The following is a 13,620-nucleotide window of genomic DNA, read 5'->3' on the forward strand; positions in this document are numbered from 1 at the left end:
TCTTTAATAAATCAACATTTCAATCTAAGAAATGAGGTTTCAATTTGATACGGCTCGCGACCACGTGAAACCCATCACTTCGACATGGCCCACAAGCAATATCCATCACTGTGAGCATCTTAGCCGCACTAATCAGGTACTAGAGGGAAATATTTTTTTCCTGGCTATAACATGGTGTTTCTAATTTTAGTCCGCTTCTGTCACAGCTGAAGGCCCTAGCAGTGACAGAACAATTTCTGATTTGAAACCCCACCTAATTTACTCCTGGTATAAGCACAACCGTTTATTATAAACCTTGCTGACATGTGCGCCCACCTCCGTTGCGTTTACGGTCAGCTGCCACAATGCACAGCGCGTTTATAATAAACGGTTGTGCTTATACCAGGAGTAAATTAGGTGGGGTTGCAAATCAGAAATTGTTCTGTCACTGCTAGGGCCTTTGGCTGTGACAGAAGCGGACTAAAATTAGAAACACCATGCTATAGCCAGGTCAAAAATATTTCCCTCTAGTACCTGATTAGTGCGGCTAAGATGCTCACAGTGACGGATATTGCTTGTGGGCCATGTCGAAGTGATGCGCATCATGCGGTTGCGAGTCGAATCTAATTGAAAACGAATTTCTTAGATTGAAATCTAATTTCTTAGAGATGGAAAACTAATTTCTTTAGAACTGCTTTTTGTGTTTAGTTTCTGGTCCCTCCCTCACTGCACCTCCGATGAGCACAGATGATTACGTATGGTGCGAAAGAAGTTCAACATTCATATATACAATCAGTGGCTTGACTACGAGTTGTAACAGTGTCAGAGAGGGTAAAACCTCTTCGTAGTTTTTCATATTTTGATACTGGAAAAAAAGGTCCCATTTTGTAGATGCTCACCCCGAGCTTTAAATGCTCCGATAGTGGCATTGTCTTCGTGCTGTTCCTCTTTTTGCGTTTTGCTTTGGCCTAACACTGGTTGAGACTAGGCCCTAAAGAAGGCTGTCTCTGGTGTCGGCCAATCAGTTTCAAAGACAATGCATATATTATCAGAGCATGTTTGTTTACATGTTCACCACAACAATGCAGACATGATTCCTTGAAAAAGGTTTCTATTTGGTGTTTGAACATCTTAATACCTGTTTTATTGCCAGAAAGTGTTTAACCTATTCTTATTTTTTAATAGTTGTAAAAGTGTGTTTATATACTGCCCTACAAAGCCAGCGATGTGGCATCAATTCCCGACCATCGCTAACGCCGCCACTGCAGCTTTGCACTTTAAATCTAGATTGAAAACTAATTTCTTTAGAACTGAATTTTGTGTTTAGTTTGTTGTATCTTTCCCTGCACCTCCGATTATCCCGGTTGGCTAAGTACGGTGCGAAATAAGTTCAACATACAATCCATGGATATCCAAAACGTGATATGGGCCTCCTCTAGGGCGAGTCGGCCTCAAACGAGTACCTGATACAATGTACCAAAAATCCGCACTGAGGAAGGGCAACAATACCAGACCTGGCGCTAACCACACCACCACATTGTACGCTGTGCAGGTATTAATAGGTGCTTGCCAACAGAACTTACCCCAACGGTTTGTTCAAGGCTACATGAGAAAAAGTCGTTTTATTCATGCAGCATTATAAAGTGTGGCATGGCCAGAGGTCGGCAAGACCTGTAGCTCCGGAGACTGTGTTGTGGCTCTTGAAATAGAGTTGTTTTTTTACTGAATTCCAAAAAATGGCTATTCTTGTTATTTTGTTTGCCGGCCCCTGTCCGTGGAAGTCCAGTTGACCATTGAAGTCCAGTTTGCCATGGAAACCCAGTTTACCATGGAAGTCCAGTTTGCCATGGAAGCCCAGTTTGCCATGGACAGGGGTCACCAACCTGTGGCTCATTAAGGACTGTTTTCGTGACGCTATTTATTAAGGACCACCGTCTCGTATTCACATCCATTGTGGCTCTTTTGAAATATTGAGGTTTTATTTTACCGAATTGGAAAAAAAAGTATCTTCTTGTTATTCTGGTTGCCGACCCCCGGCGCACGGTGAAGTATCCCACGGTGAAGCGCGGCATGGTGAAATGTGGCGTGGTAAACGTGGGTGAATCAAACGGTGCAGCGGGAGGGGTCACCTGCACCGGACAGCATCAGCATCATGGCTCCACTCCCCGACCCGGCCTCCAGCACCACGTCTCCCGGTCTCAGGTCAAGGTGCATGAGCATGGCACTCACATCCTGCCATGATAACCATCATCATGACCATCATAACCATCATCATGACCTTCATCATAACCATCATCATGACCATCATAACCATCATCATAACCATCATCATGACCATCATAACCATCATCATAACCATCAGCATGTCGGGCACCGTGTTGCGTGTCCTCGTCCACGCCTTTGACGCTGGCGTCAGGTTGCGTTTCATTCGACGGATGGCTGCCTTGGCCCTGTGCCTCCTGTCCCGCAGACTCCGCATCAGGGCTGAAGCTCTGGGGACCCAGGAGGATGGCGAGGCGTGCGGCTGGGGACAGGGAACGGCGCCACGTGCCGCGCCGGACAAGGGGTGAGGAGGCAGCATCCGCGACCTGGGAACAAGGGGCAGTGGAAACGCCATCATGTACACCTGCAACAACAGGGCTCTTAAGAGGCAAAATCTGGCCCACGAACTCGCGTCCCTTCATCGTACCATTAAACTATAAACTATATTTTATTTTACCACGTAAGGCCCACTGAGCTATAACGCTCTTTTTCAGAAGCAACCTGGCTATCACAAATGAGAGCTCATACAGTGGCTTATCACGTGGACATTTCTAGCAGCCCAATACTCTTAAACGCATGTTTTTTTTTTACATGGAGGGAAAAACCTGAGGACATATATAAAAAAGTACCACCGTGGCTCTGAAATTAAATGACAGTGCTAAAGTTAATTCGTTTGTGCGAGTGCGTGATATAATTTAGTGAATGGTCTTGGACACCATATCGACTGTGTTGTAATGTGTTGTGGAGGTGCAGGCCTGAGGTGTGAGGACTGTAGCACAGAGGTGGTGGTGATTCTGAAAACACTTATGGAATTAAAGTTTGGACACACCTGGCCTATAACAAATGCACGAAGTTTATGCAGCAACACCTCAATGAATCACCAAGACACACATTTAGGAGGGTCCTGCATTGTGATGTTCGGTCGTAAATTATATATTTTTACGTGGTTCTTGTGGGATAAATTGGTGATACCACTTAATAGATCTGCTGCTAGTTATATGTATGTTGAACTTCTTTTGCACCGTACGTAGCCAACCGTGCTAATCGGAGGTGAGATTGTTGGGTTCATGATACCCACTTTATTGGTGGAGTGGCAGTCAAAGGATGGAACATTGTCTGTTAATGCGTGAGAAGCTGGCTTTTATATTTAGTGCAGTTTTAGGCAACTATTTGATCAATCTGGCCGTGTTTCCTGAAGGGCGAGTCACTACAAATCACAGCAATATATATTCGTATTGGATCGATAAGGAGTTATCGAGACTTACCGCTACAGACGGACAGAAATAGACGAATAGAGGGAATACATTAATGGCAGTGTTCTTCAGTAATTTTCAGAAGGAGGGGCCCACTTTCGCCGATAAGACATCATCGGGAGTGTGGTGAGGGCCACCACACATTTGAAACCATTGTTGGGTTTTACAGCAGCACGATAATGATGACAATGGGGGGTGTTTTCACTCTTTGTGTATCGTCGGTGGGGGCCGCAGGTCAGGTGCCGGACTAAGGCCCCTGGGGCCCACCAGGGCACCCGCGGTGGCCTTGCGGTGAATGAAACCGCATTAACGCTTTCAACCTCAGTTGGAATGAATGTGTTTTTTTTTAACCAACTGCCAGGCCCAGTAAATAAACATCACCACCAGCGGAGTGTGAAATCCCCCTGCCTTGGTGCATAGCTTCAACGGCTTCACACAGCCAGCCCCCAGCATGCACCGCGCACTGTGACGTGGCCCCGTGTGCCGGCTCCCGTCATGCACCGCGTGTTGTAACACAAGGCTACGTTATTAGTCGGAATAACCGTGACTTTAAATTTGCTTTTTTTTCCTTCTAAATCTACAAACCTGTCAACCCATACAGTTCTCTCCGTATTCTTGTACAGGGAAATTGAGTTTTCAGGTCCGTACGGCATACAGACATTTAAATACGGGCAACAAAATATCTATTTGTTTGTGTTTCTCCCTTATGATGGGACTTTGTAGGATGAACGTTGAGATTTATAAGGACACTGGGTAATCAATAATGTCTGAATTGGTCTGTAATAAGGTAGGGCACTGATAAGGGGTTGACAGGTATGAATCTCTAGCATTAAACTCGCTATTGACACATTTTTATTCGATCTTCATGCAGCGTCTCGCCGCCCTGTGTCTACCATGCCAAAAGGAGGACAGTGCAGCAGGATTCATCATTGTACTGTACTTCTATGCTCCGCGCCTTAATCGACCCACACAGAGCAGCCGTGGTGAAATATGGTGAAGAACCCCCGCGAGAGACACTGCATGGGGGGAGCGGCCTTCATAACGAAGTGAATCGCCAAAGGGCTGTAGATTAGCATTTATAATTGTAAGCTTATCAAACGTTGGGGCTGTCGCCAATGATCTGTACTCAGGATGCAATTCTGAATTTCGGATTTATCCGTAATTCCGAATCGTGTTTATTTTCACAGCCAACAGCCCGTGACATCGTCTCCATTATTCTATGGTTCTTTCGGTAAGTCAGGTAGATAGCAAAAATATAAAAAGTGATTAAAAAGTGATTTTACCGATTAAAAAGTGATTTTACCGATTAAAAAGTGAATTTACCAAAAAAAGTTACTTTAACGAAAGAACCATAGAATATGAATTCCTGCAGTCACTAAAGTTTAAGTCAAAATCGCTCCCTTACCACAATTATTATAATGCTGCAAATATGTAAATGACCCTAAAACTTTTTCGTAAACTGTCACGGGAAAATTGTAAATGTTCATCCGCAACGTGACCTTAGGGGCCGTCCATAAATGACGTCACGCACCTAGGGGGGGGGGGTCAGACATTTGTGCCGATGTGACGAGGGGGGGGGGTTGAGAAATGTGACGTCACATCAAAATGCGCAACTTAAATAAATATAGACACATTCTACTTAATTAAATAGACTTTTTTCTCCTACAACATCAGAGTGCAGCGCCACATTAAATACGCACTACAATGACAATAGTTTAAAGCGATTTGAAGCATGTTTTACTTTCAAAATGAAAATATGGTTTTGGGGGGTGGGGCAGAGCTTTGTGACGTCATATTTGAGGGGGGTCTGACTTTTTGTGACGCCGTGAGACGGCCCCTTAGACCGAAAGCTTTAAGAGGTTAAAAACCTCTACATCTGGCATGTTTATATTCTTAGTTTTTTCGGTAAAGTCACGTTGAAGAGAAACAACAAAATAATAAAATATATATAAAACAATAAAAAAAATTCTCACGACGTTTCGACCATAACTCAAACGGTCATCTTCAGGTGTGTTGGTTTGCATAAATTTATTTTTAAACGGCGCATTTATTTATTTATTAAAAAAAAGGACGTTAGCGTCACGCGCAGCGATTTGGCAGTTTACCCAGGACTAGTCCATCTATATTTTGAAAAGAGGAGGGGGGAGACGAAATTTTATAATGTATGCTGTCTGAAAGCCAATGTAAGCGTGAACAATCAATTAAGAACTGAAATGGAAAGATTTGATAAACCATTTCGTTCTTAATTGATTGTTCACGCTTACATTGGCTTTCAGACAGCATACATTATAAAATTTCGTCTCCCCCCTCCTCTTTTCAAAATATAGATGGACTAGTCCTGGGTAAACTGCCAAATCGCTGCGCGTGACGCTAACGTCTTTTTTTTATAAATAAATAAATGCGCCGTTTAAAAATACATTTATGAAAACCAACACACCTGAAGATGACCGTTTGAGTTATGGTCGAAACGTCGTGAGAATTTTTTTTATTGTTTTATATATATTTTATTATTTTGTTGTTTCTCTTCAATGTGACTTTACCGAAAAAACTAAGAATATGAATTACTGCAGTCACGAAAGCTTTAAATCAAAATCTGGCATGTTTGTTAGGGGGGGGGGGGGGCACAACGTGACGTCACGTCTTACCTGTGACTCTGTGACGTCACTCGCCCCGCGCCCTTCGCTTTCGATGTGGCCAGGGTGCGAGCCCGCACGGCTGGCGAGCTCACGTGACGGCACGCAAAAGCGGCGATGCATGTGCCCAGACGCGCGGTTTGACGCGGACCCTCGTAGTCCCCTCAGGTCTCGGAAGTTCGAGGTCATCGGTGATGTCATTTGGCGTTCCGAGTGGCCGTCGCACGTGCGTGACGTCACCACTCGACGGCGTCGACTGTCGATTCCGAGGCGTTCGGTGTGAGCGATTCGCTATCGCGATTCTTGAATCGATGGCGTTTCGTCTCCCGTGGGCTGTTCCTGCGGCCGTGATGGCCACGGCCCCTTTTGTGCCAGGCTAGGTGCACCTTGAGGCCGTCAAACGTGGACTCCACCTGCTCCGTCTGTGTGAGATAGAGGGCGTCGCGGTGGCTAAGAGATGTTAACTACCTCGCTTGGTATACGGGAGGTCGTGGGTTCGATCCCGACCCTGACCCCTGCTATATATTTGGAGTTTGCGTGTCTCTCCTCCCGTAGAGATGTTAACTACCTCGCCTGGTATACAGGAGGTCGTGGGTTAGACCCTGACCCCTGCTGTATATTTGGAGTTTGCGTGTCTCTCCCCGTAGAGATATTAACTACCTCGCTTTGTATGCAGGAGGTCGTGGGTTCAATTCCGACCCTGACCCCTGCTGTATATTTGGAGTTTGCAGTGTCTCTCTCCCCGTGGTCGCATGGATTTTTCTCCGTGCCCTCCGTTTTTTCCTTCCACATTTAAAATCAACATCACGCGTTTAGAGTCGATCATCGATTATCCACGAGGGAGGGGACGCCAGATTTTCAAAAACTCCGGATAATTAATCACTAAATAATTATTTAAAATAGATGATTTTTGCACATTCTTGTATGACATGTTTTTAGGTGTTATATGTTTTTTTTATTTGTTTACTGTATGAAATTGTCAGACATTAACATACAATGGACAAAAATGAACATCCAACTTTAAAAAAAGTTACTCTATTTACTGTATCGTACTTACCACTCCAATTTCGAAGACTACATGGGTTTATGTATATGAGCGCAGTATTATTGTATGTAGTGTATAATGTAGTGTATATATTTGACACTGAAATCAAGCATAGCTACTTTGTGTGTCATGTTTTGGTGATTTCGAAAACGTTTTTTGGTTTGGCCATGTTTTTGTTTATTGTAGTACGGAGTTAGACTGATGGCCTTAATCTAAGTTGTCTTGTGGTTGTTGTTGTTGTTTGACTTGCATCCCACTGGGATTTTTGCACACAGTGTTGGTGTACGGTGCTTTTTCAGGAATATTTAGATGTTTTTTCCTGCATTTTCTGTTTGCACAGTCGCATAGTCACTTTAAGATGTTTTCTTGTTTATTTTTGTGTTTGTTGCGGTTGCACCCGATTCACGAGCCGAATGACTCACATGGCTATACCTAATAAATGGAACTATCAATGGAACTATGTGTAGTGTCTTCAAAAATTACTCACACCAACACGTAACAAGTCACCTACTTACACTTTATTCACCTATTCTTGCACCAGTTGTAGGCACTCCTATAACTATCTATATCAGTGGTTCTTAAGCTGGGTTCGATCGAACCCCAGGGGTTCGTTGAGTCACTCTCTGGGGTTCGGCAGGGGTCAAGACACACACAGTATAGCAGCCCGGTTCGCACTAGCAATGTCGGGCCGTTTTTGTCAGCCGTCAAAAAATTGGCAACACACAATTTTTCTTCGCTGTGTTAGATTACAAGTGTTACACAAAATAAATTCAGCCCACTTGTATTAGTCGTGACGTCACGCTCCGCTTGGCCATCATTGGCTGCAGCTGATCACGCCACATTGCGTGATCAGGAACTTGGTGTGCTCAGTAGTCGACTTGTGGCTGTTGTGATTTTACGTCATTTGTGATTTTCTTTTAATCTTTCAATCCCTTCATACTAACTATGTCGAGCAAAAAAAGAAAGTGGTTGGACGAATATGTACAATATGGATTCACGTGTATAAAGGAACGTGATAGGAGTCAGCGTCCTCAATGCATGATTTGCAATGCCAAGTTGAGCATTTCTAGTCTAGCACCGGCAAAACTAAAGGAACACTTCCTAAAGCTGCATGGAGATGGGAAATACAAGAACACAACGCTCGCTGAATTCAAGGTGAAGAGAGCCAGATTCGATGAAAAGGCTACTCTGCCTGTTCTCGGCTTTGTACCCATCGACAAACCGATCGTCACAGCATCACAGTTGCGTACCTGATCGCAAAGCAGGGCAAACCACACACCATTGGTGAAACACTCGTAAAACCAGCTGCGTTGAAGATGGCGAATATCATGCTGGGAAAAGCTGCTGAAGATAAGACGACATGAGCGATGAGAGCTTGGCTCAAGTAGTTCTGATTTCAAGCCCAATAAAATTCAGCCTCCAACTCGACGAGACCACTGACGTTTCCAATCTAAGCCAGCTTGTATTCGTGGGCAATATGAAAGACGACGTGATGAAGGAATATTTTTTTTATTTTGTAACGATCTTTCGTGGAATATAGTTTCTGCAGTTTGTTCGGACGGAGCTCCAGCCATGCTGGGACGACACTGGTTTTGGAGCGCTGGTGAAATCCGATGCACCACACATCATTGTTACGCACTGTGTTCTGCACAGGCATGCGTTGGCAACAAAAACCTTGCCTCCAAAACTGCCAGAAGTATTAAAAATTGTAGTTGAGTGTGTGAACTACGTGCGAAATAGTGCTATGAAGCACTGCATCTTCAAAGAGCTGTGTAAGGAAATGGGCTCTGAATTCTAGATACTTCTGTACCATTCTAACGTTCGGTGGTTATCCCGGGGAAAGGTGCTGAATCGTGTTTTTGCCATGCGTGTGGAATTAGTCCTGTTTTTGCGAGAGTACCAACATTGTCATGCAGATTGCTTCGAAAATTCTGAGTTCGTTCTCATTTTGGCGTACATGGCCGATATTTTCGATGCTCTCAATCATCTCAATCGACAGATGCAGGGTGGTGGAGTCAACATCATTGAAGCGGAAGAAAACCTGAAGGAGTTTAAAAAAAAGCTCCCTTTATGGAAATGACGAACAGAGAATGATAACTTCACAAACTTCTCCCTGCTGGACGACTGTGTAAGTAAGATCGAAGACGTGTCTGGAATTGGAGACATTTCTGTACCTGGGGAGCTGAAGCAAGCAATTGCCATGCACTTAGATGAGCTCGCAAAGTCTCTCGACGGATACTTCCCCACCACAGAGTCATATCCAGCATGGGTGAGACAGCCGTTCACGTTTAGTGTTGCGACAGCAGATGTCAACGATGAATACCTCGAGGAAATCATTGAACTTCAGCAGAGCCAGCTTCAACAGCAACTCTTCAGAACAACAACGCTCTCAACGTTTTGGTGTCACCAAATCGTACCATACCCTCTAATTGCTAAGAAAGCCCTTGAGATACTCACACTGTTACAACGTATCTTTGCGAGCAATCTTTTTCGAGGATGGTAGACCAAAACTAAGAAAAGGAACAGACTTTGTTGCGAAAATGATATGAGAGTGGCACTTGCCAAGGTGAAGCCGCGCATTTCTGAACTTGTATCTGAAAGGCAACAGCAAAAGCCACATTGATTTGCAGTAAATATTCACTGAGTTATGTTTTTGTGTGAAATTCATGTTTTGTTGGTTTTGTTCTTTGAACACAGTGATTTTGTGTGCAACTGATGCATGGTTAATTTTGTGCACTAATAAAATATATACCTATGTTTTGAAGAAATCATATTTTATTTTTCCAATTACGAAGGTTTCGGTGAATGCACTGATGAAGCTTGCAGGGTTCAGTACCTCCAATAAGGTTACGAACCACTAATCTATATGATCACTTATGGTTAACTTCTCCCCACTCTTATCTACCTTTCGCCTCCCTTATCCTGCGCTCAGCAGCTCTGCTCTCAGCAACTTCGCACACAGGGTCTCCGCATGCAGCGTCTCCACACACAGCAACTCTACACCTCGACCGCTGCCCTCACCTACGCTCCCTCAGACCCGCTCACCCGTCTGTCCCAGGTGAGGGAATCACTATCACCCGCCTGGCGACGGCATAAGGGTTGAGGTTCCTTTGACGGCTGGAGCGGCTGCGGCGAGATGTCTTCACACTTGGTCCCCGGCAACAACTCCCCCGCTCCGCTCACGCACACTCCCTTATTTTAATTCCTCTGCTAATTATCCAAGACCTCTCGTGCGTCTCTTTAAGCTGTCGCCAGGCTAGCGCCTGTCAGCCCATCAATCAACCAGTATCTCCCGTCTCCCTGGCAACACCTCCGGTCTCAGCGTGCACAACCGGTCGACTCCGTTTGCACCTGGTTGCCCCTTAACAACTGGCGGTTTGCCCGTGCAAACCTCATGCGCACCTGTTTGCCCTCAGTTGCCCTGGGTTAACTGTGCGCACCGCGTATTTCACTACTCTACACATGCACACGGTGGCGATACCTGGACTGGGTCACAGCCTTTGGAGCGGTTTTGTCGGATTGGCCCGGGACAGCTGGATAATGTTGGAAGCAGCCGGATTATCGATAATCAACTATTTATCTGCTTTACATTTTCACGTGACAAAGCCACTTCGTTGAGCTATCATTTGTGGTAGCCAGGTCGCTTCTGACAGCTCAGTGGGCCTTAAGTGGTAAAATAAATAAATCAACTTTAGTTTTTGGTTTAGTGCATATATGGGTTTTCTCCAAGAGCTCGTTTCCTCCTACTTAAACACGAATCTAGTTACAACTCCCCAATATAGTGAGGATCCCAGAGCTTGAGCATTTGCTGGCGCCGGCTCACTGCTTGGCTGCTGCTGCATTCCCACTTGTCTGTGGTTCCTGCACGCTCTTCTCGAGACGTTCTCTCGCTTCAAGAGCGAGTGAATAACTGCGGCGCGTTACGAGTTGAAGTTATTTTCTGCTGCAGTTGGAATTAGTGGTCAGTCGGCTTTGTTAGCTTTGCACCCAAGCTTTGGAACGCCTTGCCACTTGAAATCAGGCAGTCGGTAGACATTTAAGTCTGCTTTGAAAACCCATCTCTTTTTAAAGTGGCCTACCCTCTATAGTTTGGTCAGTTGGCCTGTCTTTATTTTTGTTTCCTGCTTTTCATGCATTGCGCATTGGGAACCTAGGATGGAATGCGCATTATACATTTGAATTATATTATTCACATTCTTGCGCCTCTTCCCCTAAATGATATCCTGATTCTTCTACTATTGATGTTCCATCACGAGACATCAGTATCCATTTTGTACTTTAACACAGCATCGCAACCTCCCTGCATTTAAGAATGCAAGTCTCAAGTTTATTTTGTTTAACCACATGAGGATTGAAGACGCTAGGATAGAGCCTCATTTGCAAGAGTGACCTGGGCATCAGCCCACGGAAGTCGATATGACAGTCATTCACGTAACTTTAAATTCTTATGGGCACCAGCATGAGTCACAGCAAGGCCCCTCAGTAACATTTATGTGTAGCTATGGAATTGACAGCAAGGGCATTGCGGTGGCGAGATGTTAACTACCTCGCCTGGTATACAGGGGGTTGTGGGTTCGATCCCGACCCTGATGCCTGCTGTATATTTGGAGTTTGCGTGTCTATCTCCCCATGGATTTTTTCCCTAGGTCCTCTGGCTGCTATAAATTTCCACGTGATAAGCCACTTCGTTGAGCTGTCATTTGTAATAGCCAGGTCACGTCTGAAAAAGAGCTATACAGCTCAGTGGGCCTTACCTGGTAAAAAAAAAACATTTTTTAGTAAGTTGATACAGGAGTGCTTCAAGAAAAGCCAAAAGCATTGCATTCGTCCCTGTGTGTGTGAAAAAGCAGGTGATTTCCCAATGCACTCCATTGGGTCCGATTCTGGTGTTGATAGTGGCAGTTTGTAGTGATATTTGGTCCGAAAAAAATTCGAATTATCCCTCAGTTATCAAGAGCAACTGCCTTTCTACCAAAACGTAATTCAGGCCCGGCCAAATCACCTTTGACGAACAGATCATAGCTCAGTGGGCTGTACCTGACAAATAGAACAGTATATCCATGAATGAGAGGATATTATTCCTCTGCACTAATCACACCTCCGATTAGCACCATTGGCTAAATACGGTGCGAAATAAGTTCATCGCACATACAGAAAGTTGCAAATCAGTAATCAACTTGAATGGGTTTTGGGCATTGTTAGAAAGTACACTTTATTGCGAAGAAAATGTCATCAACTATTCACTTTGCAATTTACACAAGACCTGAAATATCTTGAATTACAGAACATTGACATCCCTTAGCCAAGAGCGATGCTGAAGCGTGGGAAGGTAACTAGGAAACATAAACCATTGTGAAGCATGCACAGTAAAGCCACCGCCTCCGCTATAACCGTGCATGTGGCCGCATGACATTCTCGCCAAATCTTATAAGCCACAGGCCCTGAGGGGGCATGCATATGCGTGGATTAGCACACACGGTACGGACACCATAAACTGCGCACAGTGACATGCTGATGGACAATCGACTTCCGTGGTACTGTACACCTAAGTTTTTTTTACACAGGGCACAACCTCCTGATGAGACTCGAGGAAACGATAAAGAAACCATTGTATTTTTTATTTTACCAGGTAAGGCCCCACTGAGCTGTGGTAGCTATTTTAAGAAGCGACCTGGCCACAAATGATAGCTCAACGAAGTGGCTGATCGTCACGTGGGAATTGATAGCAGCCAAATACTCCTTAAGCGCATGTTGATTCTAAATGTGGAGGGAAAAACCCTAGGACCCGGAGAAAAATCCACGTACCCACGGGGAGAGAGAGACATAGAGGCGAACAAAGCCTCACCAGGGTTTTCTATGACGCATTGCTATTAAGAGCCCAATAATTGGTATATTGAAATGTGATTTTATTGCGGAGGGTAAACAAGCTCCCTTTTTGTGACTTTATGTAAATATATTGGTTTGAATAAAAGTGTTTGAGGGATTTTGCATTTCTCTTTGCTGTGCATAACTATGTTGGAACTGCATCTGACAAACAATTGAACTAGACATGCGTAGGTATGTACAACTTGATAACACTGTAATCAACTTAAAACTGACACTGTATATTGTTAGGGTTCTAGATTTAAAGCTTTCGTGACTGCTAGGATCCATACTCTTTGGTTCTATTGGGTAAAGTCACGTAGGTAAAAAATAAAATAACAAAAATCACGACGTTTCGGCCACAACACAAGCGGCCTTCATCGGGTGAAGGGACGAGACTGTCTGGAGGACAGCGCTGGAGTGAAAAAAGCCACGCTCAGATCACGACCTTTAAGCTGTGTGAGAAGAAACAAAGCGCCTTGACAAAGGAATTAGCATATAATTTAGCATTGAAATGGCTCATTGAAATAGCTAAGTTAAAGTATACACATCCGCAGAGGCACCCCTTGACAAAGGAATTAGCATA

The 13,620-nt window shown here is 44.5% G+C and overlaps 1 long non-coding RNA gene across 1 annotated transcript; it reads right to left on the reverse strand.

Annotated features, from left to right (window-relative positions):
- Window positions 1–18: 18 nt before the first annotated feature.
- LOC142930576 (uncharacterized) lies at window positions 19–6,568 on the reverse strand. The gene is made up of 3 exons (XR_012946539.1): window positions 6,140–6,568; window positions 2,354–2,567; window positions 19–2,211 (listed from the first exon to the last, which is right to left on the reverse strand). It is a non-coding gene; the product is annotated as an uncharacterized LOC142930576 (long non-coding RNA).
- Window positions 6,569–13,620: the final 7,052 nt, after the last annotated feature.

Source organism: Petromyzon marinus, chromosome 42 (assembly GCF_048934315.1).
Source record: "Petromyzon marinus isolate PM22_M1 ecotype Great Lakes invasive population chromosome 42, UKy_Petmar_22M1.pri1.0, whole genome shotgun sequence".
Lineage (NCBI taxonomy): Eukaryota > Metazoa > Chordata > Hyperoartia > Petromyzontiformes > Petromyzontidae > Petromyzon > Petromyzon marinus.